We start from the raw sequence: 27,653 nt of genomic DNA on the forward strand, positions 1-27,653 counted from the left end.
GTACTACCTGGAAAACCGTAGCTCCAACAGATTTTTCCTGCGTAAGCAAGGGCATCGGCTACGAGCTCCGTCCGATTCTAGAAGTTGCTATAGTAAAAGACAACGATAAAAACAATCAAACCGCAACAGCCAGGGAGAACGCTGGGTGAGCAGCAGCTCTGCACGGTGATACCAAGAACGGAGGCGATAGTTATGTGCATCGAGAAGGCTCGTTGGTCTAGGGGTATGATTCCTGCTTCGGGTGCAGGAGGTCCCGGGTTCAAATCCCGGACGAGCCCTTGCGTTTTGTGCAAACGTGTGGCGACTACCGGCATGCCGGCGGCTGTTCCGCGCATTTCCTGCCCTCCAGGTAAGCACAAAAAGCAAGTAGCCGGTTCTGAAAGAGTTTCACGTATCATTTGAGCCATCTGCAGCCTGGTGGTTGGACGTTTGAAATTGATTTAAATGTTCACAGTAGAGATTGTAGCAAGTGTCTTGTTGAGTGCGACGAAAAAGTGATTACGCCCGGAATCGAAACGGAGACCTTCTGCCTGTTAGGCAGACGTGATAACCGCTACACCACGGAAACTGCTAAGCTCTGAGATCCACATGTGACACAACTTGCAGGACGATCACAACTTTGGCGTAAAAATCACTTTGCGGAAACGCACAATGCAGGTATTTCGCATTCGTACGCAACAATCGACAGCACCCTTGCCTGTCTGAATGCCACCACGAATAAGAGCCCAAGAAGTCGTCGGACAAGCTCGCGGCCGAGTCCTCGGTAGCATCAGCTACTCTTGCTTTCCGTACGAGCTACCGTCAATTCGCGCAGTCGCTATTGCATATGATGTCACCAAAAGCAATCACTTCGTTAGCGGCAAGGAGCCCGGGCCCAGCGGTAGCTCTACATGGAGGCACCAGCAGCCCCGACAGGCCGCCGCTGGCGCGCCGGCGCCCGGACCCGCGACCCCTAATGACGTTGCAGTCGATGTATTTCTTAATAACGCTTTTGGAAGAAGCAAGCCAGGTGTAAATCACACAGTATTTTACTGATGATCTGGAAACGCAAATTTAGAACAAGTAGAACATTATATAAAATTTGTTGTGTGGTCGAGCGGAACCCACCCTTCGCTCTTCCCAGATTATCGTTGCTGCACGGAATGATTGTTAAAGCACCGACGGCTTCAGAGTTCGTCTTCTCCAACGTTTGCTTTTGCAGTACATTCCGCAATCTTTTCGTTATGAGTCGTCTGTTTCGGTTTCCCGATGTAGTTTTGCTCACACCTCCCGACTTCTCTTAACCCCGAGCCACCACTAGCAGAAAATTCCGCACTGCAGTCCGGTCAATCTGCAGAGCTCGATAAGAGCATCGCGGTCGTTCCTGAGCTAATGAAACGGCCGTGTCTGTAGTTGTTCCCAGATGTCTCCCACAGAAACGGCCTCCCGGACGCCTGCATTACAGGAGTACGCCCCTACTCCCAGCCATACAATTGCATTTGAAAGCAGAATAACATGAGCTACAGAGCAACTCCGACTTTTGTGTCTGACCTACTTTTAATGATACTGTGGTCGGTTTAGTTACTACTATCGCTGCTGGACGAAGCAGACCAGTTGAAAGCCACACGGTATTCTTGTAACGAACAGGTAATGGAAATTTAGGTAAAACGATATCAAAAAAAGTTGCGTGGTGGAGCGACACATACAGGTGGCTCTTCGTAGATGATCATTGCTGCACGGAATAATTCTTAAGGCACCGACGCCTTCAGGAGTCGTGTTTGGAAGTTTTGCTTGCAGTATATTCCGCTATCTTTTCGTTATGAGTTGGTGTTTCGGATTCCCGGTGTTCTTTTGTTTAGTGCATTTGCCTTCCCTTGATGCTAAGAAAGCACATGACGAAAGTGAAACACCACCGTCTGTTCATCTGCAGAGCGCGATGAAATTATTCACTCTACATTCATTGCCTTTAATATTCTTTCCATCAGTGGTGGGCGCTGCCTTCAGAAAGCGCTTTTCTTTCTGATTTACATGAAAGTTTGTGTTCCTCGGAGCTGGACTGCTTGGGATTACCTTCACTGCCACCGGCAAGTGGTTCGTTGGTCTAGGGGTATGATTCCTGCTTTGGGTGCAGGAGGTCCCGGGTTCAAATCCCGGACGAGCCCTACCGTTTTGACCGTGCTGAAGAGTAGGTGGAGCTCACCCACGTTTGTAGCTCTGCAATGAAGAACAGATGCGTGCCGCAGCACGCTGTGTGTGGCCCTACGGTCATGAAGGGACCGTTTGATATGGCAAGAATCTGATACCAGTAAATTACATAGGTCGATTTCTGTAGAAGAGCCGACAGTAATCTTGCATGCAACGGAAAACAAAGGTTGTCTTTGCAGAACGTGTGCACCGTGAGTGGAGACGAAGCTCAATCGTGGAGCAGTCTACCTTCATCTGATTAGCGACAACGTCAACCAAAGAGTGGGATACAAGACTGAGCGTAGTTAAGAGTTTCTCACTATTAGTTACGTTCACACTTCAACAGAGTTGTGACAAGGCGAGTGCAAAGAGATCAGGAAAGCCAGTATGAAGCGAACTTGAAGTAGTCTTGAAGAAATGGATACTAAATTTTGCAGGCCAGAATGGAGCTACGAGCGTTCTGAGTTACTGAATACCGGTGCACTATGGGAGCAAGAGCATTTGACAGTAAAATGAGGCGATATCGGTGTAGCACACGACATTTATTATCCCGCACACGCAGACGTGACGTTATCTCGGAAATGGAATCCGAAAACGGGTTTAAAAAAAGTCGTGCTTCCGCCCGGGATCGAACCGGGGACCTTCTGCGTGTAAAGCAGACGTGATAACCACTACACCACGGAAACGACGGTTTTGCCGTTGTACTACCTGGAAAACCGTAGCTCCAACAGATTTTTCCTGCGTAAGCAAGGGCATCGGCTACGAGCTCCGTCCGATTGTAGAAGTTGCTATAGTAAAAGACAACGATAAAAACAATCAAACCGCAACAGCCAGGGAGAACGCTGGGTGAGCAGCAGCTCTGCACGGTGATACCAAGAACGGAGGCGATAGTTATGTGCATCGAGAAGGCTCGTTGGTCTAGGGGTATGATTCCTGCTTCGGGTGCAGGAGGTCCCGGGTTCAAATCCCGGACGAGCCCTTGCGTTTTGTGCAAACGTGTGGCGACTACCGGCATGCCGGCGGCTGTTCCGCGCATTTCCTGCCCTCCAGGTAAGCACAAAAACCAAGTAGCCGGTTCTGAAAGAGTTTCACGTATCATTTGAGCCATCTGCAGCCTGGTGGTTGGACGTTTGAAATTGATTTAAATGTTCACAGTAGAGATTGTAGCAAGTGTCTTGTTGAGTGCGATGAAAAAGTGATTACGCCCGGAATCGAAACTGAGACCTTCTGCCTGTTAGGCAGACGTGATAACCGCTACACCACGGAAACTGCTAAGCTCTGAGATCCACATGTGACACAACTTGCAGGACGATCACAACTTTGGCGTAAAAATCACTTTGCGGAAACGCACAATGCAGGTATTTCGCATTCGTACGCAACAATCGACAGCACCCTTGCCTGTCTGAATGCCACCACGAATAAGAGCCCAAGAAGTCGTCGGACAAGCTCGCGGCCGAGTCCTCGGTAGCATCAGCTACTCTTGCTTTCCGTACGAGCTACCGTCAATTCGCGCAGTCGCTATTGCATATGATGTCACCAAAAGCAATCACTTCGTTAGCGGCAAGGAGCCCGGGCCCAGCGGTAGCTCTACATGGAGGCACCAGCAGCCCCGACAGGCCGCCGCTGGCGCGCCGGCGCCCGGACCCGCGACCCCTAATGACGTTGCAGTCGATGTATTTCTTAATATCGCTTTTGGAAGAAGCAAGCCAGGTGTAAATCACACAGTATTTTACTGATGATCTGGAAACGCAAATTTAGAACAAGTAGAACATTATATAAAATTTGTTGTGTGGTCGAGCGGAACCCACCCTTCGCTCTTCCCAGATTATCGTTGCTGCACGGAATGATTGTTAAAGCACCGACGGCTTCAGAGTTCGTCTTCTCCAACGTTTGCTTTTGCAGTACATTCCGCAATCTTTTCGTTATGAGTCGTCTGTTTCGGTTTCCCGATGTAGTTTTGCTCACACCTCCCGACTTCTCTTAACCCTGAGCCACCACTAGCAGAAAATTCCGCACTGCAGTCCGGTCAATCTGCAGAGCTCGATAAGAGCATCGCGGTCGTTCCTGAGCTAATGAAACGGCCGTGTCTGTAGTTGTTCCCAGATGTCTCCCACAGAAACGGCCTCCCGGACGCCTGCATTACAGGAGTACGCCCCTACTCCCAGCCATACAATTGCATTTGAAAGCAGAATAACATGAGCTACAGAGCAACTCCGACTTTTGTGTCTGACCTACTTTTAATGATACTGTGGTCGGTTTAGTTACTACTATCGCTGCTGGACGAAGCAGACCAGTTGAAAGCCACACGGTATTCTTGTAACGAACAGGTAATGGAAATTTAGGTAAAACGATATCAAAAAAAGTTGCGTGGTGGAGCGACACATACAGGTGGCTCTTCGTAGATGATCATTGCTGCACGGAATAATTCTTAAGGCACCGACGCCTTCAGGAGTCGTGTTTGGAAGTTTTGCTTGCAGTATATTCCGCTATCTTTTCGTTATGAGTTGGTGTTTCGGATTCCCGGTGTTCTTTTGTTTAGTGCATTTGCCTTCCCTTGATGCTAAGAAAGCACATGACGAAAGTGAAACACCACCGTCTGTTCATCTGCAGAGCGCGATGAAATTATTCACTCTACATTCATTGCCTTTAATATTCTTTCCATCAGTGGTGGGCGCTGCCTTCAGAAAGCGCTTTTCTTTCTGATTTACATGAAAGTTTGTGTTCCTCGGAGCTGGACTGCTTGGGATTACCTTCACTGCCACCGGCAAGTGGCTCGTTGGTCTGGGGGTATGATTCCTGCTTTGGGTGCAGGAGGTCCCGGGTTCAAATCCCGGACGAGCCCTACCGTTTTGACCGTGCTGAAGAGTAGGTGGAGCTCACCCACGTTTGTAGCTCTGCAATGAAGAACAGATGCGTGCCGCAGCACGCTGTGTGTGGCCCTACGGTCATGAAGGGACCGTTTGATATGGCAAGAATCTGATACCAGTAAATTACATAGGTCGAGTTCTGTAGAAGAGCCGACAGTAATCTTGCATGCAACGGAAAACAAAGGTTGTCTTTGCAGAACGTGTGCACCGTGAGTGGAGACGAAGCTCAATCGTGGAGCAGTCTACCTTCATCTGATTAGCGACAACGTCAACCAAAGAGTGGGATACAAGACTGAGCGTAGTTAAGAGTTTCTCACTATTAGTTACGTTCACACTTCAACAGAGTTGTGACAAGGCGAGTGCAAAGAGATCAGGAAAGCCAGTATGAAGCGAACTTGAAGTAGTCTTGAAGAAATGGATACTAAATTTTGCATGCCAGAATGGAGCTACGAGCGTTCTGAGTTACTGAATACCGGTGCACTATGGAAGCAAGAGCATTTGACAGTAAAATGAGGCGATATCGGTGTAGCACACGACATTTATTATCCCGCACACGCAGACGTGACGTTATCTCGGAAATGGAATCCGAAAACGGGTTTAAAAAAAGTCGTGCTTCCGCCCGGGATCGAACCGGGGACCTTCTGCGTGTAAAGCAGACGTGATAACCGCTACACCACGGAAACGACGGTTTTGCCGTTGTACTACCTGGAAAACCGTAGCTCCAACAAATTTTTCCTGCGTAAGCAAGGGCATCGGCTACGAGCTCCGTCCGATTGTAGAAGTTGCTATAGTAAAAGACAACGATAAAAACAATCAAACCGCAACAGCCAGGGAGAACGCTGGGTGAGCAGCAGCTCTGCACGGTGATACCAAGAACGGAGGCGATAGTCATGTGCATCGAGAAGGCTCGTTGGTCTAGGGGTATGATTCCTGCTTCGGGTGCAGGAGGTCCCGGGTTCAAATCCCGGACGAGCCCTTGCGTTTCGTGCAAACTTGTGGCGACTACCGGCATGCCGGCGGCTGTTCCGCGCATTTCCTGCCCTCCAGGTAAGCACAAAAACCAAGTAGCCGGTTCTGAAAGAGTTTCACGTATCATTTGAGCCATCTGCAGCCTGGTGGTTGGACGTTTGAAATTGATTTAAATGTTCACAGTAGAGATTGTAGCAAGTGTCTTGTTGAGTGCGACGAAAAAGTGATTACGCCCGGAATCGAAACGGAGACCTTCTGCCTGTTAGGCAGACGTGATAACCGCTACACCACGGAAACTGCTAAGCTCTGAGATCCACATGTGACACAACTTGCAGGACGATCACAACTTTGGCGTAAAAATCACTTTGCGGAAACGCACAATGCAGGTATTTCGCATTCGTACGCAACAATCGACAGCACCCTTGCCTGTCTGAATGCCACCACGAATAAGAGCCCAAGAAGTCGTCGGACAAGCTCGCGGCCGAGTCCTCGGTAGCATCAGCTACTCTTGCTTTCCGTACGAGCTACCGTCAATTCGCGCAGTCGCTATTGCATATGATGTCACCAAAAGCAATCACTTCGTTAGCGGCAAGGAGCCCGGGCCCAGCGGTAGCGGTAGCTCTACATGGAGGCACCAGCAGCCCCGACAGGCCGCCGCTGGCGCGCCGGCGCCCGGACCCGCGACCCCTAATGACGTTGCAGTCGATGTATTTCTTAATATCGCTTTTGGAAGAAGCAAGCCAGGTGTAAATCACACAGTATTTTACTGATGATCTGGAAACGCAAATTTAGAACAAGTAGAACATTATATAAAATTTGTTGTGTGGTCGAGCGGAACCCACCCTTCGCTCTTCCCAGATTATCGTTGCTGCACGGAATGATTGTTAAAGCACCGACGGCTTCAGAGTTCGTCTTCTCCAACGTTTGCTTTTGCAGTACATTCCGCAATCTTTTCGTTACGAGTCGTCTGTTTCGGTTTCCCGATGTAGTTTTGCTCACACCTCCCGACTTCTCTTAACCCCGAGCCACCACTAGCAGAAAATTCCGCACTGCAGTCCGGTCAATCTGCAGAGCTCGATAAGAGCATCGCGGTCGTTCCTGAGCTAATGAAACGGCCGTGTCTGTAGTTGTTCCCAGATGTCTCCCACAGAAACGGCCTCCCGGACGCCTGCATTACAGGAGTACGCCCCTACTCCCAGCCATACAATTGCATTTGAAAGCAGAATAACATGATTTACAGAGCAACTCCGACTTTTGTGTCTGACCTACTTTTAATGATACTGTGGTCGGTTTAGTTACTACTATCGCTGCTGGACGAAGCAGACCAGTTGAAAGCCACACGGTATTCTTGTAACGAACAGGTAATGGAAATTTAGGTAAAACGATATCAAAAAAAGTTGCGTGGTGGAGCGACACATACAGTTGGCTCTTCGTAGATGATCATTGCTGCACGGAATAATTCTTAAGGCACCGACGCCTTCAGGAGTCGTGTTTGGAAGTTTTGCTTGCAGTATATTCCGCTATCATTTCGTTATGAGTTGGTGTTTCGGATTCCCGGTGTTCTTTTGTTTAGTGCATTTGCCTTCCCTTGATGCTAAGAAAGCACATGACGAAAGTGAAACACCACCGTCTGTTCATCTGCAGAGCGCGATGAAATTATTCACTCTACATTCATTGCCTTTAATATTCTTTCCATCAGTGGTGGGCGCTGCCTTCAGAAAGCGCTTTTCTTTCTGATTTACATGAAAGTTTGTGTTCCTCGGAGCTGGACTGCTTGGGATTACCTTCACTGCCACCGGCAAGTGGCTCGTTGGTCTAGGGGTATGATTCCTGCTTTGGGTGCAGGAGGTCCCGGGTTCAAATCCCGGACGAGCCCTACCGTTTCGACCGTGCTGAAGAGTAGGTGGAGCTCACCCACGTTTGTAGCTCTGCAATGAAGAACAGATGCGTGCCGCAGCACGCTGTGTGTGGCCCTACGGTCATGAAGGGACCGTTTGATATGGCAAGAATCTGATACCAGTAAATTACATAGGTCGATTTCTGTAGAAGAGCCGACAGTAATCTTGCATGCAACGGAAAACAAAGGTTGTCTTTGCAGAACGTGTGCACCGTGAGTGGAGACGAAGCTCAATCGTGGAGCAGTCTACCTTCATCTGATTAGCGACAACGTCAACCAAAGAGTGGGATACAAGACTGAGCGTAGTTAAGAGTTTCTCACTATTAGTTACGTTCACACTTCAACAGAGTTGTGACAAGGCGAGTGCAAAGAGATCAGGAAAGCCAGTATGAAGCGAACTTGAAGTAGTCTTGAAGAAATGGATACTAAATTTTGCAGGCCAGAATGGAGCTACGAGCGTTCTGAGTTACTGAATACCGGTGCACTATGGGAGCAAGAGCATTTGACAGTAAAATGAGGCGATATCGGTGTAGCACACGACATTTATTATCCCGCACACGCAGACGTGACGTTATCTCGGAAATGGAATCCGAAAACGGGTTTAAAAAAAGTCGTGCTTCCGCCCGGGATCGAACCGGGGACCTTCTGCGTGTAAAGCAGACGTGATAACCACTACACCACGGAAACGACGGTTTTGCCGTTGTACTACCTGGAAAACCGTAGCTCCAACAGATTTTTCCTGCGTAAGCAAGGGCATCGGCTACGAGCTCCGTCCGATTGTAGAAGTTGCTATAGTAAAAGACAACGATAAAAACAATCAAACCGCAACAGCCAGGGAGAACGCTGGGTGAGCAGCAGCTCTGCACGGTGATACCAAGAACGGAGGCGATAGTCATGTGCATCGAGAAGGCTCGTTGGTCTAGGGGTATGATTCCTGCTTCGGGTGCAGGAGGTCCCGGGTTCAAATCCCGGACGAGCCCTTGCGTTTTGTGCAAACGTGTGGCGACTACCGGCATGCCGGCGGCTGTTCCGCGCATTTCCTGCCCTCCAGGTAAGCACAAAAACCAAGTAGCCGGTTCTGAAAGAGTTTCACGTATCATTTGAGCCATCTGCAGCATGGTGGTTGGACGTTTGAAATTGATTTAAATGTTCCCAGTAGAGATTGTAGCAAGTGTCTTGTTGAGTGCGACGAAAAAGTGATTACGCTCGGAATCGAAACGGAGACCTTCTGCCTGTTAGGCAGACGTGATAACCGCTACACCACGTAAACTGCTAAGCTCTGAGATCCACATGTGACACAACTTGCAGGACGATCACAACTTTGGCGTAAAAATCACTTTGCGGAAACGCACAATGCAGGTATTTCGCATTCGTACGCAACAATCGACAGCACCCTTGCCTGTCTGAATGCCACCACGAATAAGAGCCCAAGAAGTCGTCGGACAAGCTCGCGGCCGAGTCCTCGGTAGCATCAGCTACTCTTGCTTTCCGTACGAGCTACCGTCAATTCGCGCAGTCGCTATTGCATATGATGTCACCAAAAGCAATCACTTCGTTAGCGGCAAGGAGCCCGGGCCCAGCGGTAGCGGTAGCTCTACATGGAGGCACCAGCAGCCCCGACAGGCCGCCGCTGGCGCGCCGGCGCCCGGACCCGCGACCCCTAATGACGTTGCAGTCGATGTATTTCTTAATATCGCTTTTGGAAGAAGCAAGCCAGGTGTAAATCACACAGTATTTTACTGATGATCTGGAAACGCAAATTTAGAACAAGTAGAACATTATATAAAATTTGTTGTGTGGTCGAGCGGAACCCACCCTTCGCTCTTCCCAGATTATCGTTGCTGCACGGAATGATTGTTAAAGCACCGACGGCTTCAGAGTTCGTCTTCTCCAACGTTTGCTTTTGCAGTACATTCCGTAATCTTTTCGTTACGAGTCGTCTGTTTCGGTTTCCCGATGTAGTTTTGCTCACACCTCCCGACTTCTCTTAACCCCGAGCCACCACTAGCAGAAAATTCCGCACTGCAGTCCGGTCAATCTGCAGAGCTCGATAAGAGCATCGCGGTCGTTCCTGAGCTAATGAAACGGCCGTGTCTGTAGTTGTTCCCAGATGTCTCCCACAGAAACGGCCTCCCGGACGCCTGCATTACAGGAGTACGCCCCTACTCCCAGCCATACAATTGCATTTGAAAGCAGAATAACATGAGCTACAGAGCAACTCCGACTTTTGTGTCTGACCTACTTTTAATGATACTGTGGTCGGTTTAGTTACTACTATCGCTGCTGGACGAAGCAGACCAGTTGAAAGCCACACGGTATTCTTGTAACGAACAGGTAATGGAAATTTAGGTAAAACGATATCAAAAAAAGTTGCGTGGTGGAGCGACACATACAGTTGGCTCTTCGTAGATGATCATTGCTGCACGGAATAATTCTTAAGGCACCGACGCCTTCAGGAGTCGTGTTTGGAAGTTTTGCTTGCAGTATATTCCGCTATCTTTTCGTTATGAGTTGGTGTTTCGGATTCCCGGTGTTCTTTTGTTTCGTGCATTTGCCTTCCCTTGATGCTAAGAAAGCACATGACGAAAGTGAAACACCACCGTCTGTTCATCTGCAGAGCGCGATGAAATTATTCACTCTACATTCATTGCCTTTAATATTCTTTCCATCAGTGGTGGGCGCTGCCTTCAGAAAGCGCTTTTCTTTCTGATTTACATGAAAGTTTGTGTTCCTCGGAGCTGGACTGCTTGGGATTACCTTCACTGCCACCGGCAAGTGGCTCGTTGGTCTAGGGGTATGATTCCTGCTTTGGGTGCAGGAGGTCCCGGGTTCAAATCCCGGACGAGCCCTACCGTTTCGACCGTGCTGAAGAGTAGGTGGAGCTCACCCACGTTTGTAGCTCTGCAATGAAGAAGAGATGCGTGCCGCAGCACGCTGTGTGTGGCCCTACGGTCATGAAGGGACCGTTTGATATGGCAAGAATCTGATACCAGTAAATTACATAGGTTGATTTCTGTAGAAGAGCCGACAGTAATCTTGCATGCAACGGAAAACAAAGGTTGTCTTTGCAGAACGTGTGCACCGTGAGTGGAGACGAAGCTCAATCGTGGAGCAGTCTACCTTCATCTGATTAGCGACAACGTCAACCAAAGAGTGGGATACAAGACTGAGCGTAGTTAAGAGTTTCTCACTATTAGTTACGTTCACACTTCAACAGAGTTGTGACAAGGCGAGTGCAAAGAGATCAGGAAAGCCAGTATGAAGCGAACTTGAAGTAGTCTTGAAGAAATGGATACTAAATTTTGCAGGCCAGAATGGAGCTACGAGCGTTCTGAGTTACTGAATACCGGTGCACTATGGGAGCAAGAGCATTTGACAGTAAAATGAGGCGATATCGGTGTAGCACACGACATTTATTATCCCGCACACGCAGACGTGACGTTATCTCGGAAATGGAATCCGAAAACGGGTTTAAAAAAAGTCGTGCTTCCGCCCGGGAGCGAACCGGGGACCTTCTGCGTGTAAAGCAGACGTGATAACCGCTACACCACGGAAACGACGGTTTTGCCGTTGTACTACCTGGAAAACCGTAGCTCCAACAGATTTTTCCTGCGTAAGCAAGGGCATCGGCTACGAGCTCCGTCCGATTGTAGAAGTTGCTATAGTAAAAGACAACGATAAAAACAATCAAACCGCAACAGCCAGGGAGAACGCTGGGTGAGCAGCAGCTCTGCACGGTGATACCAAGAACGGAGGCGATAGTCATGTGCATCGAGAAGGCTCGTTGGTCTAGGGGTATGATTCCTGCTTCGGGTGCAGGAGGTCCCGGGTTCAAATCCCGGACGAGCCCTTGCGTTTTGTGCAAACGTGTGGCGACTACCGGCATGCCGGCGGCTGTTCCGCGCATTTCCTGCCCTCCAGGTAAGCACAAAAACCAAGTAGCCGGTTCTGAAAGAGTTTCACGTATCATTTGAGCCATCTGCAGCCTGGTGGTTGGACGTTTGAAATTGATTTAAATGTTCACAGTAGAGATTGTAGCAAGTGTCTTGTTGAGTGCGACGAAAAAGTGATTACGCCCGGAATCGAAACGGAGACCTTCTGCGTGTTGGCAGACGTGATAACCGCTACACCACGGAAACTGCTAAGCTCTGAGATCCACATGTGACACAACTTGCAGGACGATCACAACTTTGGCGTAAAAATCACTTTGCGGAAACGCACAATGCAGGTATTTCGCATTCGTACGCAACAATCGACAGCACCCTTGCCTGTCTGAATGCCACCACGAATAAGAGCCCAAGAAGTCGTCGGACAAGCTCGCGGCCGAGTCCTCGGTAGCATCAGCTACTCTTGCTTTCCGTACGAGCTACCGTCAATTCGCGCAGTCGCTATTGCATATGATGTCACCAAAAGCAATCACTTCGTTAGCGGCAAGGAGCCCGGGCCCAGCGGTAGCGGTAGCTCTACATGGAGGCACCAGCAGCCCCGACAGGCCGCCGCTGGCGCGCCGGCGCCCGGACCCGCGACCCCTAATGACGTTGCAGTCGATGTATTTCTTAATATCGCTTTTGGAAGAAGCAAGCCAGGTGTAAATCACACAGTATTTTACTGATGATCTGGAAACGCAAATTTAGAACAAGTAGAACATTATATAAAATTTGTTGTGTGGTCGAGCGGAACCCACCCTTCGCTCTTCCCAGATTATCGTTGCTGCACGGAATGATTGTTAAAGCACCGACGGCTTCAGAGTTCGTCTTCTCCAACGTTTGCTTTTGCAGTACATTCCGCAATCTTTTCGTTATGAGTCGTCTGTTTCGGTTTCCCGATGTAGTTTTGCTCACACCTCCCGACTTCTCTTAACCCCGAGCCACCACTAGCAGAAAATTCCGCACTGCAGTCCGGTCAATCTGCAGAGCTCGATAAGAGCATCGCGGTCGTTCCTGAGCTAATGAAACGGCCGTGTCTGTAGTTGTTCCCAGATGTCTCCCACAGAAACGGCCTCCCGGACGCCTGCATTACAGGAGTACGCCCCTACTCCCAGCCATACAATTGCATTTGAAAGCAGAATAACATGAGCTACAGAGCAACTCCGACTTTTGTGTCTGACCTACTTTTAATGATACTGTGGTCGGTTTAGTTACTACTATCGCTGCTGGACGAAGCAGACCAGTTGAAAGCCACACGGTATTCTTGTAACGAACAGGTAATGGAAATTTAGGTAAAACGATATCAAAAAAAGTTGCGTGGTGGAGCGACACATACAGTTGGCTCTTCGTAGATGATCATTGCTGCACGGAATAATTCTTAAGGCACCGACGCCTTCAGGAGTCGTGTTTGGAAGTTTTGCTTGCAGTATATTCCGCTATCTTTTCGTTATGAGTTGGTGTTTCGGATTCCCGGTGTTCTTTTGTTTAGTGCATTTGCCTTCCCTTGATGCTAAGAAAGCACATGACGAAAGTGAAACACCACCGTCTGTTCATCTGCAGAGCGCGATGAAATTATTCACTCTACATTCATTGCCTTTAATATTCTTTCCATCAGTGGTGGGCGCTGCCTTCAGAAAGCGCTTTTCTTTCTGATTTACATGAAAGTTTGTGTTCCTCGGAGCTGGACTGCTTGGGATTACCTTCACTGCCACCGGCAAGTGGCTCGTTGGTCTAGGGGTATGATTCCTGCTTTGGGTGCAGGAGGTCTCGGGTTCAAATCCCGGACGAGCCCTACGGTTTTGACCGTGCTGAAGAGTAGGTGGAGCTCACCCACGTTTGTAGCTCTGCAATGAAGAACAGATGCGTGCCGCAGCACGCTGTGTGTGGCCCTACGGTCATGAAGGGACCGTTTGATATGGCAAGAATCTGATACCAGTAAATTACATAGGTCGATTTCTGTAGAAGAGCCGACAGTAATCTTGCATGCAACGGAAAACAAAGGTTGTCTTTGCAGAACGTGTGCACCGTGAGTGGAGACGAAGCTCAATCGTGGAGCAGTCTACCTTCATCTGATTAGCGACAACGTCAACCAAAGAGTGGGATACAAGACTGAGCGTAGTTAAGAGTTTCTCACTATTAGTTACGTTCACACTTCAACAGAGTTGTGACAAGGCGAGTGCAAAGAGATCAGGAAAGCCAGTATGAAGCGAACTTGAAGTAGTCTTGAAGAAATGGATACTAAATTTTGCAGGCCAGAATGGAGCTACGAGCGTTCTGAGTTACTGAATACCGGTGCACTATGGGAGCAAGAGCATTTGACAGTAAAATGAGGCGATATCGGTGTAGCACACGACATTTATTATCCCGCACACGCAGACGTGACGTTATCTCGGAAATGGAATCCGAAAACGGGTTTAAAAAAAGTCGTGCTTCCGCCCGGGATCGAACCGGGGACCTTCTGCGTGTAAAGCAGACGTGATAACCGCTACACCACGGAAACGACGGTTTTGCCGTTGTACTACCTGGAAAACCGTAGCTCCAACAGATTTTTCCTGCGTAAGCAAGGGCATCGGCTACGAGCTCCGTCCGATTCTAGAAGTTGCTATAGTAAAAGACAACGATAAAAACAATCAAACCGCAACAGCCAGGGAGAACGCTGGGTGAGCAGCAGCTCTGCACGGTGATACCAAGAACGGAGGCGATAGTCATGTGCATCGAGAAGGCTCGTTGGTCTGGGGGGGGCGGGCGTAGCTCAGATGGTAGAGCGCTCGCTTAGTATGCGAGAGGTACTTGGGTCAACACCCAGTTCCCCAGAATTTTTCACCGCTTGCGACGCGGCAGCGTGCGGACGTTCGGAGCGCTCAGTGTCACTTGCTTGTTTACGTTGTATTTGTGCTTTCTGTTTCACGTGATTGTGCGTGGTTGTGTGTTCGTGTCGTTGTTTGAAGTATTTGCTGTATGCAGTTAGCCCATTTGGGTTAATTTGCAAAATGGTTCCCACGATTCCAAGGAAAAATTCCCTGCAGTTCGAGTTTGACAAGGCTACACGATCAGTTCAGCCAAGTTCACTGGAAGTTCATGAATGGATCGTCGATACAATAGGCATAACCACTGATCAAGTTCTCACTGCCTACTACGACCTGGATTTATACTGCTTCTTCGTGAAGCTTCTGAATCCCCTCTTACTGGAACGTCTTTTGCAGAAACATGGCGGCGGCGTCGATTTCCGGCATCGCGACGGCACTGTGAGTACTGTCAAAATTACTAACGCTGATGTCGAGATCTCCAACGTTCGTATTTACAACCTGCCCCCTGAAGTAGACAACTGTTTCTTAAAAGATGTGCTCACTAAATATGGCGAGGTGCGTAACATTCGACTTGAAAAGTGGTCCAGGCAACATAAGTTGCAATGTTTTTCTGGTATCAGATCGGTTGAGATGCAAGTCAAAGTCAACATCCCATCGCATGTATTTGTTTGTGGTTATAAGGTGCAGTCTACCTATTCCGGACAAGCTTCTACGTGTTTTATCTGCAATGAAAGTGGTCATTTACGGCAAAATTGCCCTAAAAGGGTGACCGTCTTAAAGCCTACTTTCCAGCAACGTAAGAGACTCACTTTAGCTGATTTAGTGACAGGTACTCAATTAACAAGTACTGGGCCGTCCCCCTCCAGTGATACTGTGACTGTACATGAAAAACCTTTTGAAGAAGAGTTCCCTGCTATTCCTCTTGCGACGGGCGGGGATCAGAACCCTCTCACCCGTCCCGTCACTGCGGTAGCGTCCAAGAGACGTCGAACGTGCGACAGTAGTAGTTCCGATGAAGGCGTCTCCGTACCGGTAACACCTGCCACACTTGATATCAAACAACCGGCAGGAGACACTGAGCTTTCGCATGACGCTCTACCAGAATCAAGCGTTGAAGTTGATACTTCTTCGCCCGCTGACGGTAGTGCTACGCCCCAGGTTGGTTGTTGCTTACCATCCGCGTCTATCGCGTCGGCTCTCCAACCGACCGATATTGAACCTCAGCACGTTGCCCACAGTTACGTCGGCGAGGTGTGCCCAAGTTCACAACTCGTATCACAGCAATGCGACACTGACAACAAACACGCTTACGAGTGTGTCAACACAGAGCGAGATCTCAGCCTTGCTTGTCAACAACCTGACCGAGAGAGTGTTTCCACACAATCCCAACGTGTGGCCAAACAAGAACTTAGCGTGTCTCTGGAAGGGTTAACCGGCGAGACGCAACTGCACGTTGCTGTCGCAGGGCAACCTGCACAGGAGACCTGTGTAGATTCTCCGATGCCGCTTTCTGCGGAAAAAGTCGCCAGTGGCGGGAGGAACAAAAAGAAATTCCAACCGAACTTGAATGTACCACGCAGCAAACACAAACAGCAAGCCCTCTCGGATGCAAACGATGGTGATGGCCACTCTCCACCAGCTGTTTCACGAATGGACTGGTTTGCTGGAGACGATGATCACGTTAATTTAAAGTAGCTCCGTAAACTACATGGCACAAGCGTACAAGTTCCTGAGTGTTAATGTAAACAGGATCACGTCTGATTTGAAACTTGCAGTCTTTAGGCAGTTCGTATATGAGTCTGCCGCTGATGTACTTCTATTGCAGGAATTCCTTCTTTCAGATCTGGTCATTCCCGGTTTCCACTGTATTACCAATGTTGCTTTCGAGCTTAGCACTGGTACAGCCATTCTCGTGCGTGAGGGCATCCCCGTCTCGGACGTTGAAACACTGGAGTCAGGGCGTGGCATATGCTGCAAAATATTCGGCGTCACGCTCGTGAACCTATACGCGCCCTCCGGGAGTGACCACAGGTTCGCAAGGACCGAGTTCTTTAAAGACGAACTAATTTACTTGCTTCGTAAAAATCCGACTGCCCTTGTATTAGGCGGAGATTTTAACTGTGTTGTGCATCAAAAAGATCAGAGGCCAAATTTTAACTATTGTAAGGAGCTTCATGATCTGGTTTTACGAATGAATCTCCAGGATACGTGGGAAGTCCTTCACCCTACCCTTGTGAAATTTACATACTTCACTTCCACCTCGAGTAGCCGCCTCGACAGAATATATGTGTCTTCTCAGCTCGGAGAACATGTTGTTGATTCAGAGGTCATTCCCGTCCCATGTAGCGATCACTGCGCCTACGCAACCGTCATACAACTGGACAGACAACCCACCAAACGATTCAGAGGTCACTGGATGTTGAACTTTTCCCACCTTCAGGACGCCGATCTCGAGGAACTTGTCACACGAACTTGGACTTTTTGTCTTCGCTCTGTCAATAGGTACCGTACGAAAGTAGAGTGGTGGACGTCCTTTGCTAAACCAAAGTTGCGACGGTATTTAATTTCGTACTGTAATACGCAATCGAGGGATGCAAAGAAGACCACGGAATTTTATTATTCAATTTTAAGGGAGCTCTACGACAAATCTGGCGTCAATAATATTTACACTGCTCAAATAAAGCAAATCAAGGCTAAGATGCTCAGTATCAAACGTAAACAACTAGAAGGGTTAAAAATCAAGTCCAAAGTCAACTCTTTGGTTCAATCTGAGACAACTTCCATGTACCATCTTATTAAGCATCAGACCAATCGTAGACGCTTATTTATAGACGAACTGGCAACTAATAACGGGGAAATTCTCACTCGGCAACCTGACATAGTCACGGCAATTCAGAGATATTATCACGGCCTGTATTCGGACTACCCAACCAATGATGACTTGACTGCTACTGTACTCCAATTCATGGACACGTCCGTTACTGCGGATGATAATCGTGACTTTCTGGCTCCGTTTAGTGTCGAGGAGACTTTAGAACTTATTGTTAAGTCGCCCGCTAACAAAGCCCCAGGACTGGACGGCCTACCCAAGGAGTTTTACCTTCGGTATTGGGATGTAATTGGTGTTACATTTACAGAAATTTTAAATGAAATCATTGCCGGGGCGCCTGTTCCTAATGCGATGAAGGAGGGTAAAATTGTCCTTGTTCCCAAACGCAAAGGGTGTAAGCGATTTGATAATCTGCACCCGCTCACCCTGCTTAATTTTGACTACAAAACTATAGCCAGAGCTGTTAACGCCCGAATGTCGCCGCTCCTTCACAAAGTTGTCTGGCGGCACCAGACCTGCGTGCCAGGACGGAATGCCATGTCTGCGATGTCTGAAATTAGGGACCTAATCTCCATTGCCTCAGTCACCAACCTGAATTGTGCCCTGCTATTTCTAGACTTTCATAAAGCCTTTGATCATGTGAACCACCGCTATCTTTTTCACATACTGGACAAAATAGGACTCGAGGAAGGGGCATTAAAAGTCCTTCGCAATTTGACATCTGGCATATCGGCGAGGATACAAGTCAATGGACAGCTGACGCAACCAATATCCATTCAGCGGGGTGTCCCCCAGGGCAGTCCACTCTCTATGTCACTTTTTGTGCTGTCACTGGAACCCTTCCTTCGGTCTCTTTATCACCATTTGTCAGGTGTGTCAATGTCAGGTCACACATTCATCGTCCGTGCATACGCTGACGATGTTGCCGTCCTGTTACGCAGTGACGACGAGGTGGTCCGTATTAAACGGGCGATCGACCAGTATAGTGCAGTGTCTGGAGCACAACTAAGTGACCAGAAATGTAAAGTGCTCGATCTCAAGGGTTTTGAGAGCTTAACTATACCGTGGGCGCATCTTGTGGAATCTCACAAACTACTAGGAATCACCTTGAATAGGTGCCCTCTGAAAATGGCGGCCTCCAATTGGAAGTCAGTGACGCATCTGATACAGGGTACCATTATCGAATGTCGCTGGCGTGCTGTGAACATTATAGAAAAAATTAGGATTCTCAATACCTACGTCTTCTCCAAGGCGTATTATGTTGCACAGTTTTTTCCCATTCCCAAGCTTCACGCCAGAAAGATCATGCAGGTTGCCAATCAATACATCTGGAAGGGAAACATATTTAAATTGTCCTCCGATACACTAGCCAAGTCGAGAACTACTGGTGGGCTTGAGTTGGTTAACATCGCCGGGAAGGCAATGGCCTTGTACGTCAAGCGGACCACGACTTTACTGCATGACAGCCACTGCACTGTTACTCAAAAGTTGTACCTCACAGTGCGTCCAGCGAGTGTGCGACCTCCTGTTGACGTTGGAAGAATCCATTACAAATTGAAACACATCAGGGAATTTTTCCTTCATGTTAGTTATACAGATGTTGGTGTTCTACGGCGCCGACCACTGTCAACTCGCGACTTGCAACGTGAGTGGGAAAAGTCGGCGACCCCAAATACAATAGAACGGAAGTATCCGACTACTGACTGGAAAACGGTGTGGGCCAACATCAGCTTGAAAGTACACTCTTCGGATGTTGCTTCAACTTGGTACAGGGTGGTAAATAACACAATTGCCACTAATGAAAAACTACATGCAATTGGGTTAAGTGACACAAATCTCTGCCTCTGTTGTGGACTCGTCGATTCTCTGATCCATCGGTTTACCTGCGGGGGCCATGCACTGAATTGGCGATGGGTCAAGAAAAGGATTGCGGTACTGTCAAGGAGCGCGGAAGACAATCTGCAACTGGATATCCTACTGCGTCCCGACAAAAAGTTTTATCCAGCCACGAAAAACAATACAGTAATGTGGATCCTAGGGCACTACGTCAACTACATCGTTAATGTTCGTGGAAAAAACGATTATATTAGTTTTCTGACCTACATGGAGCTGGCATACTGGAAGATTCAATGTGTCACTAACAGTAAAAAATTATTCGGAAACATGATGGACATCACCTTTGAAAAACATGGCATAGGATGACCACATTGGATGATCGAAGCCAATCAAGAGGAAATCTATTCAGTTTTATTCTATTTTTCTTAAGTTACACTTTCTGTTATACCTGGTCAGTTTACTTCTTTTCATTAGTCTCCTTATACTTGTTTGCTTATTCGTGTCAATTTCACACCTCTAACGGAAGAGCAAAGTATTTCGATATGGATCAAAACACACAACTGACACATGACAAAGACGAAATGTTCCTTTCCAAATGTGTCAGCACTATATACCTCGGAGCAGAGGAGAAACAACTATAAAAATATTAATACTATAACAAAAAAAATATATGTATAGAAACTGTCTGCCTGGAGAAGTGACTCAGGGATGGGCAGGGGGAGCCATCGTGGACAGGCCTCGGGATTCGACCCCTGCCCGCTTTGTCTCCACCTGCACGGAACTGACCACTCACCAATTCTTTTACACAAGAGTCAGGAAAAAAAGGAAAAAAATAGCTTAAAAAAAAGAAAAAAAAGTGGTAAAAAAAAAGTCGGTAGAGCGTCAGACTCTTAATCCCAGGTTTTAAAAAAAAAAAAAAAAAGTTGGTCTAGGGGTATGATTCCTGCTTCGGGTGCAGGAGGTCCCGGGTTCAAATCCCGGACGAGCCCTTGCGTTTTGTGCAAACGTGTGGCGACTACCGGCATGCCGGCGGCTGTTCCGCGCATTTCCTGCCCTCCAGGTAAGCACAAAAACCAAGTAGCCGGTTCTGAAAGAGTTTCACGTATCATTTGAGCCATCTGCAGCCTGGTGGTTGGACGTTTGAAATTGATTTAAATGTTCACAGTAGAGATTGTAGCAAGTGTCTTGTTGAGTGCGACGAAAAAGTGATTACGCCCGGAATCGAAACGGAGACCTTCTGCGTGTTGGCAGACGTGATAACCGCTACACCACGGAAACTGCTAAGCTCTGAGATCCACATGTGACACAACTTGCAGGACGATCACAACTTTGGCGTAAAAATCACTTTGCGGAAACGCACAATGCAGGTATTTCGCATTCGTACGCAACAATCGACAGCACCCTTGCCTGTCTGAATGCCACCACGAATAAGAGCCCAAGAAGTCGTCGGACAAGCTCGCGGCCGAGTCCTCGGTAGCATCAGCTACTCTTGCTTTCCGTACGAGCTACCGTCAATTCGCGCAGTCGCTATTGCATATGATGTCACCAAAAGCAATCACTTCGTTAGCGGCAAGGAGCCCGGGCCCAGCGGTAGCGGTAGCTCTACATGGAGGCACCAGCAGCCCCGACAGGCCGCCGCTGGCGCGCCGGCGCCCGGACCCGCGACCCCTAATGACGTTGCAGTCGATGTATTTCTTAATATCGCTTTTGGAAGAAGCAAGCCAGGTGTAAATCACACAGTATTTTACTGATGATCTGGAAACGCAAATTTAGAACAAGTAGAACATTATATAAAATTTGTTGTGTGGTCGAGCGGAACCCACCCTTCGCTCTTCCCAGATTATCGTTGCTGCACGGAATGATTGTTAAAGCACCGACGGCTTCAGAGTTCGTCTTCTCCAACGTTTGCTTTTGCAGTACATTCCGCAATCTTTTCGTTATGAGTCGTCTGTTTCGGTTTCCCGATGTAGTTTTGCTCACACCTCCCGACTTCTCTTAACCCCGAGCCACCACTAGCAGAAAATTCCGCACTGCAGTCCGGTCAATCTGCAGAGCTCGATAAGAGCATCGCGGTCGTTCCTGAGCTAATGAAACGGCCGTGTCTGTAGTTGTTCCCAGATGTCTCCCACAGAAACGGCCTCCCGGACGCCTGCATTACAGGAGTACGCCCCTACTCCCAGCCATACAATTGCATTTGAAAGCAGAATAACATGAGCTACAGAGCAACTCCGACTTTTGTGTCTGACCTACTTTTAATGATACTGTGGTCGGTTTAGTTACTACTATCGCTGCTGGACGAAGCAGACCAGTTGAAAGCCACACGGTATTCTTGTAACGAACAGGTAATGGAAATTTAGGTAAAACGATATCAAAAAAAGTTGCGTGGTGGAGCGACACATACAGTTGGCTCTTCGTAGATGATCATTGCTGCACGGAATAATTCTTAAGGCACCGACGCCTTCAGGAGTCGTGTTTGGAAGTTTTGCTTGCAGTATATTCCGCTATCTTTACGTTATGAGTTGGTGTTTCGGATTCCCGGTGTTCTTTTGTTTAGTGCATTTGCCTTCCCTTGATGCTAAGAAAGCACATGACGAAAGTGAAACACCACCGTCTGTTCATCTGCAGAGCGCGATGAAATTATTCACTCTACATTCATTGCCTTTAATATTCTTTCCATCAGTGGTGGGCGCTGCCTTCAGAAAGCGCTTTTCTTTCTGATTTACATGAAAGTTTGTGTTCCTCGGAGCTGGACTGCTTGGGATTACCTTCACTGCCACCGGCAAGTGGCTCGTTGGTCTAGGGGTATGATTCCTGCTTTGGGTGCAGGAGGTCCCGGGTTCAAATCCCGGACGAGCCCTACCGTTTTGACCGTGCTGAAGAGTAGGTGGAGCTCACCCACGTTTGTAGCTCTGCAATGAAGAACAGATGCGTGCCGCAGCACGCTGTGTGTGGCCCTACGGTCATGAAGGGACCGTTTGATATGGCAAGAATCTGATACCAGTAAATTACATAGGTCGATTTCTGTAGAAGAGCCGACAGTAATCTTGCATGCAACGGAAAACAAAGGTTGTCTTTGCAGAACGTGTGCACCGTGAGTGGAGACGAAGCTCAATCGTGGAGCAGTCTACCTTCATCTGATTAGCGACAACGTCAACCAAAGAGTGGGATACAAGACTGAGCGTAGTTAAGAGTTTCTCACTATTAGTTACGTTCACACTTCAACAGAGTTGTGACAAGGCGAGTGCAAAGAGATCAGGAAAGCCAGTATGAAGCGAACTTGAAGTAGTCTTGAAGAAATGGATACTAAATTTTGCAGGCCAGAATGGAGCTACGAGCGTTCTGAGTTACTGAATACCGGTGCACTATGGGAGCAAGAGCATTTGACAGTAAAATGAGGCGATATCGGTGTAGCACACGACATTTATTATCCCGCACACGCAGACGTGACGTTATCTCGGAAATGGAATCCGAAAACGGGTTTAAAAAAAGTCGTGCTTCCGCCCGGGATCGAACCGGGGACTTTCTGCGTGTAAAGCAGACGTGATAACCGCTACACCACGGAAACGACGGTTTTGCCGTTGTACTACCTGGAAAACCGTAGCTCCAACAGATTTTTCCTGCGTAAGCAAGGGCATCGGCTACGAGCTCCGTCCGATTCTAGAAGTTGCTATAGTAAAAGACAACGATAAAAACAATCAAACCGCAACAGCCAGGGAGAACGCTGGGTGAGCAGCAGCTCTGCACGGTGATACCAAGAACGGAGGCGATAGTCATGTGCATCGAGAAGGCTCGTTGGTCTAGGGGTATGATTCCTGCTTCGGGTGCAGGAGGTCCCGGGTTCAAATCCCGGACGAGCCCTTGCGTTTTGTGCAAACGTGTGGCGACTACCGGCATGCCGGCGGCTGTTCCGCGCATTTCCTGCCCTCCAGGTAAGCACAAAAACCAAGTAGCCGGTTCTGAAAGAGTTTCACGTATCATTTGAGCCATCTGCAGCCTGGTGGTTGGACGTTTGAAATTGATTTAAATGTTCACAGTAGAGATTGTAGCAAGTGTCTTGTTGAGTGCGACGAAAAAGTGATTACGCCCGGAATCGAAACGGAGACCTTCTGCCTGTTAGGCAGACGTGATAACCGCTACACCACGGAAACTGCTAAGCTCTGAGATCCACATGTGACACAACTTGCAGGACGATCACAACTTTGGCGTAAAAATCACTTTGCGGAAACGCACAATGCAGGTATTTCGCATTCGTACGCAACAATCGACAGCACCCTTGCCTGTCTGAATGCCACCACGAATAAGAGCCCAAGAAGTCGTCGGACAAGCTCGCGGCCGAGTCCTCGGTAGCATCAGCTACTCTTGCTTTCCGTACGAGCTACCGTCAATTCGCGCAGTCGCTATTGCATATGATGTCACCAAAAGCAATCACTTCGTTAGCGGCAAGGAACCCGGGCCCAGCGGTAGCTCTACATGGAGGCACCAGCAGCCCCGACAGGCCGCCGCTGGCGCGCCGGCGCCCCGACCCGCTACCCCTAATGACGTTGCAGTCGATGTATTTCTTAATATCGCTTTTGGAAGAAGCAAGCCAGGTGTAAATCACACAGTATTTTACTGATGATCTGGAAACGCAAATTTAGAACAAGTAGAACATTATATAAAATTTGTTGTGTGGTCGAGCGGAACCCACCCTTCGCTCTTCCCAGATTATCGTTGCTGCACGGAATGATTGTTAAAGCACCGACTGCTTCAGAGTTCGTCTTCTCCAACGTTTGCTTTTGCAGTACATTCCGCAATCTTTTCGTTATGAGTCGTCTGTTTCGGTTTCCCGATGTAGTTTTGCTCACACCTCCCGACTTCTCTTAACCCCGAGCCACCACTAGCAGAAAATTCCGCACTGCAGTCCGGTCAATCTGCAGAGCTCGATAAGAGCATCGCGGTCGTTCCTGAGCTAATGAAACGGCCGTGTCTGTAGTTGTTCCCAGATGTCTCCCACAGAAACGGCCTCCCGGACGCCTGCATTACAGGAGTACGCCCCTACTCCCAGCCATACAATTGCATTTGAAAGCAGAATAACATGAGCTACAGAGCAACTCCGACTTTTGTGTCTGACCTACTTTTAATGATACTGTGGTCGGTTTAGTTACTACTATCGCTGCTGGACGAAGCAGACCAGTTGAAAGCCACACGGTATTCTTGTAACGAACAGGTAATGGAAATTTAGGTAAAACGATATCAAAAAAAGTTGCGTGGTGGAGCGACACATACAGTTGGCTCTTCGTAGATGATCATTGCTGCACGGAATAATTCTTAAGGCACCGACGCCTTCAGGAGTCGTGTTTGGAAGTTTTGCTTGCAGTATATTCCGCTATCTTTTCGTTATGAGTTGGTGTTTCGGATTCCCGGTGTTCTTTTGTTTAGTGCATTTGCCTTCCCTTGATGCTAAGAAAGCACATGACGAAAGTGAAACACCACCGTCTGTTCATCTGCAGAGCGCGATGAAATTATTCACTCTACATTCATTGCCTTTAATATTCTTTCCATCAGTGGTGGGCGCTGCCTTCAGAAAGCGCTTTTCTTTCTGATTTACATGAAAGTTTGTGTTCCTCGGAGCTGGACTGCTTGGGATTACCTTCACTGCCACCGGCAAGTGGCTCGTTGGTCTAGGAGTATGATTCCTGCTTTGGGTGCAGGAGGTCCCGGGTTCAAATCCCGGACGAGCCCTACCGTTTTGACCGTGCTGAAGAGTAGGTGGAGCTCACCCACGTTTGTAGCTCTGCAATGAAGAACAGATGCGTGCCGCAGCACGCTGTGTGTGGCCCTACGGTCATGAAGGGACCGTTTGATATGGCAAGAATCTGATACCAGTAAATTACATAGGTCGATTTCTGTAGAAGAGCCGACAGTAATCTTGCATGCAACGGAAAACAAAGGTTGTCTTTGCAGAACGTGTGCACCGTGAGTGGAGACGAAGCTCAATCGTGGAGCAGTCTACCTTCATCTGATTAGCGACAACGTCAACCAAAGAGTGGGATACAAGACTGAGCGTAGTTAAGAGTTTCTCACTATTAGTTACGTTCACACTTCAACAGAGTTGTGACAAGGCGAGTGCAAAGAGATCAGGAAAGCCAGTATGAAGCGAACTTGAAGTAGTCTTGAAGAAATGGATACTAAATTTTGCAGGCCAGAATGGAGCTACGAGCGTTCTGAGTTACTGAATACCGGTGCACTATGGGAGCAAGAGCATTTGACAGTAAAATGAGGCGATATCGGTGTAGCACACGACATTTATTATCCCGCACACGCAGACGTGACGTTATCTCGGAAATGGAATCCGAAAACGGGTTTAAAAAAAGTCGTGCTTCCGCCCGGGATCGAACCGGGGACTTTCTGCGTGTAACGCAGACGTGATAACCGCTACACCACGGAAACGACGGTTTTGCCGTTGTACTACCTGGAAAACCGTAGCTCCAACAGATTTTTCCTGCGTAAGCAAGGGCATCGGCTACGAGCTCCGTCCGATTCTAGAAGTTGCTATAGTAAAAGACAACGATAAAAACAATCAAACCGCAACAGCCAGGGAGAACGCTGGGTGAGCAGCAGCTCTGCACGGTGATACCAAGAACGGAGGCGATAGTCATGTGCATCGAGAAGGCTCGTTCAGTCTGCCTGCAGCGGCGGTGGCGAGCGGTTCGTCGTGCTGTGCTTCGCTCTGCGGCTGGCTTTGTTTACATCCGCTGTGTAAGTCTGTGCGTTTTCGCCGGCGCTTCGCAGTAGTTAGATATTCTGTCAACGTTCGAAAATGCAGTAATGGCTCAACTTAGTAGAAAGGACACTCTGAAATTTACCTTTGATCGACGTTTTGCTCGACCTAAATCTTTCGAAATTGAGGATTGGTTAGAGGAAGTTGTTCAAGTTCCGTTTGAAGATACTGTTGGTTTTCACTTGTCAATTGTGAGTAGTGTGATGTACTTGAAGCTGAAAAACCCTGAGTTATGCGAACGAGTTGTCAATAATACCGGTGGTAAACTTAAGTTTAAACACAGTGATGGAAATATTGGCGAAGTTACTGTCGATCATGTGGGACTTGGTATTCGAACAATTCGAATTTTTGAGCTACCCTTTGAAGTTCCTACAGATGCGATCAATCTTGTTATTGCACCCTTTGGGAAGGTCCTCAGTAATTTTGCAGAAAAATGGTCCGGTGCTCACAAATATCCGGTTTTGAACGGTGTCAGGCAGTTGAAGGTGGACTTATTACGACATATTCCGTCTTACATTAACGTTTGCGGTTATCGAGGTATCGTCATTTATGATGGTCAACCACGAACGTGTGCAGCTTGCAATTCTCCAGGTCATATTCGTTCTGAATGTATTCAAAGACGTGTTGTGCAGCTGCCGACAGGTGAACCGGTGAAGTCCGCGGAGATGACTATTTTGTCCACCACTTACGCTTCGGTGGCTCGCGACCAACCGACCGACCAACTGCCCATGGATACCGAAGTAGACATTCGCCCCCAACCAACCCTTCCTCCAACGGCCGAGCAACTTGTTGACATTTCTGAGCGACAAGAGCAACACCTGAGTGTGAGTGACGTGGTTGATTCCGTAGCGCAGTCCCCGACTCTGTCAACAGAACAAAATTCCACCTCCTCAGAGACGCAGGTCAGGACTGTGACTGCTGAATGTCGTTCCCCACAACCCCACCATGAAATCTCGGATTCCGATGAGCGTTGTCCACCTGCTAAATCCCCGCGGAAGAACAAGAAACGCAGAATCGCCCGCCAGGGTGCGGAAGAGGCGGCGGCGTCGTTGCGGGGAAAGGTGCAGCAAATCATGGACAAAGTCAGTGCAAAATCACCAGAATCCTCCCGACAACAGGCGCTAACTTCTGCACACCTGCGGGATGAAGATCGTGCAATCACGCTAACTGAGCCCTCTCGCGATGCTACCGGCCAGGTGTCTCCCATGTGCAGTGACGATGTTGATCATTGTTTAAAAGAACAACGACAACATCATCCTCTTGCGTCCAAGAACCCCAGCACTATAGACTGGGCGGCGGAACCAGAGGTCGAACACATGGACGCTGATGCAACTGATATTCCAGTCACTTCCCGATTTCCCGAACAGCCTTCTACGGCAGTAGAACCGGCACATGATGATAAGTTACTGGATCCACGGCAGGCAAACAAAGAAGAGGACTCTGACTTCTTTTAAAACGGCGCCGATTCCTTCTTACTCTCGTAAGAGCGTGAATGACTGATCAGCAGGCGTATAAAATTGGTACATTAAATATAAATAAAATCCGCAGTTCCCTCAAACTCGACAACATCGTAGACCTCTTATACGCCGCCGACATTG

The 27,653-nt window shown here is 48.4% G+C and overlaps 20 non-coding genes across 20 annotated transcripts; 13 read left to right on the forward strand and 7 right to left on the reverse strand.

The window, feature by feature from the left end:
• Positions 1-206: 206 nt before the first annotated feature.
• Positions 207-278, forward strand: Trnap-cgg (transfer RNA proline (anticodon CGG)). The gene has a single exon. It is a non-coding gene; the product is annotated as a tRNA-Pro (tRNA).
• A 1,791-nt stretch (positions 279-2,069) lies between these two features.
• Positions 2,070-2,141, forward strand: Trnap-ugg (transfer RNA proline (anticodon UGG)). Its single transcript has one exon. It is a non-coding gene; the product is annotated as a tRNA-Pro (tRNA).
• A 635-nt stretch (positions 2,142-2,776) lies between these two features.
• Trnav-uac (transfer RNA valine (anticodon UAC)) lies at positions 2,777-2,849 on the reverse strand. The gene has a single exon. It is a non-coding gene; the product is annotated as a tRNA-Val (tRNA).
• A 221-nt stretch (positions 2,850-3,070) lies between these two features.
• Positions 3,071-3,142, forward strand: Trnap-cgg (transfer RNA proline (anticodon CGG)). Its single transcript has one exon. It is a non-coding gene; the product is annotated as a tRNA-Pro (tRNA).
• A 1,791-nt stretch (positions 3,143-4,933) lies between these two features.
• On the forward strand, positions 4,934-5,005 carry Trnap-ugg (transfer RNA proline (anticodon UGG)). Its single transcript has one exon. It is a non-coding gene; the product is annotated as a tRNA-Pro (tRNA).
• Positions 5,006-5,640: 635 nt separating this feature from the next.
• Positions 5,641-5,713, reverse strand: Trnav-uac (transfer RNA valine (anticodon UAC)). Its single transcript has one exon. It is a non-coding gene; the product is annotated as a tRNA-Val (tRNA).
• Positions 5,714-5,934: 221 nt separating this feature from the next.
• Trnap-cgg (transfer RNA proline (anticodon CGG)) lies at positions 5,935-6,006 on the forward strand. The gene has a single exon. It is a non-coding gene; the product is annotated as a tRNA-Pro (tRNA).
• A 1,797-nt stretch (positions 6,007-7,803) lies between these two features.
• Trnap-ugg (transfer RNA proline (anticodon UGG)) lies at positions 7,804-7,875 on the forward strand. Its single transcript has one exon. It is a non-coding gene; the product is annotated as a tRNA-Pro (tRNA).
• A 635-nt stretch (positions 7,876-8,510) lies between these two features.
• On the reverse strand, positions 8,511-8,583 carry Trnav-uac (transfer RNA valine (anticodon UAC)). Its single transcript has one exon. It is a non-coding gene; the product is annotated as a tRNA-Val (tRNA).
• A 221-nt stretch (positions 8,584-8,804) lies between these two features.
• Trnap-cgg (transfer RNA proline (anticodon CGG)) lies at positions 8,805-8,876 on the forward strand. Its single transcript has one exon. It is a non-coding gene; the product is annotated as a tRNA-Pro (tRNA).
• Positions 8,877-10,673: 1,797 nt separating this feature from the next.
• On the forward strand, positions 10,674-10,745 carry Trnap-ugg (transfer RNA proline (anticodon UGG)). The gene has a single exon. It is a non-coding gene; the product is annotated as a tRNA-Pro (tRNA).
• A 635-nt stretch (positions 10,746-11,380) lies between these two features.
• On the reverse strand, positions 11,381-11,453 carry Trnav-uac (transfer RNA valine (anticodon UAC)). Its single transcript has one exon. It is a non-coding gene; the product is annotated as a tRNA-Val (tRNA).
• Positions 11,454-11,674: 221 nt separating this feature from the next.
• On the forward strand, positions 11,675-11,746 carry Trnap-cgg (transfer RNA proline (anticodon CGG)). The gene has a single exon. It is a non-coding gene; the product is annotated as a tRNA-Pro (tRNA).
• Positions 11,747-13,542: 1,796 nt separating this feature from the next.
• Positions 13,543-13,614, forward strand: Trnap-ugg (transfer RNA proline (anticodon UGG)). Its single transcript has one exon. It is a non-coding gene; the product is annotated as a tRNA-Pro (tRNA).
• Positions 13,615-14,249: 635 nt separating this feature from the next.
• Trnav-uac (transfer RNA valine (anticodon UAC)) lies at positions 14,250-14,322 on the reverse strand. The gene has a single exon. It is a non-coding gene; the product is annotated as a tRNA-Val (tRNA).
• Positions 14,323-22,080: 7,758 nt separating this feature from the next.
• Positions 22,081-22,152, forward strand: Trnap-ugg (transfer RNA proline (anticodon UGG)). Its single transcript has one exon. It is a non-coding gene; the product is annotated as a tRNA-Pro (tRNA).
• A 635-nt stretch (positions 22,153-22,787) lies between these two features.
• Trnav-uac (transfer RNA valine (anticodon UAC)) lies at positions 22,788-22,860 on the reverse strand. Its single transcript has one exon. It is a non-coding gene; the product is annotated as a tRNA-Val (tRNA).
• Positions 22,861-23,081: 221 nt separating this feature from the next.
• Positions 23,082-23,153, forward strand: Trnap-cgg (transfer RNA proline (anticodon CGG)). The gene has a single exon. It is a non-coding gene; the product is annotated as a tRNA-Pro (tRNA).
• A 1,791-nt stretch (positions 23,154-24,944) lies between these two features.
• Positions 24,945-25,016, forward strand: Trnap-ugg (transfer RNA proline (anticodon UGG)). The gene has a single exon. It is a non-coding gene; the product is annotated as a tRNA-Pro (tRNA).
• Positions 25,017-25,651: 635 nt separating this feature from the next.
• Trnav-uac (transfer RNA valine (anticodon UAC)) lies at positions 25,652-25,724 on the reverse strand. Its single transcript has one exon. It is a non-coding gene; the product is annotated as a tRNA-Val (tRNA).
• Between the last annotated feature and the right edge of the window lie 1,929 nt (positions 25,725-27,653).

Source organism: Schistocerca gregaria, chromosome 2, assembly GCF_023897955.1.
Source record: "Schistocerca gregaria isolate iqSchGreg1 chromosome 2, iqSchGreg1.2, whole genome shotgun sequence".
NCBI classification, from domain to species: Eukaryota; Metazoa; Arthropoda; class Insecta; order Orthoptera; family Acrididae; genus Schistocerca; species Schistocerca gregaria.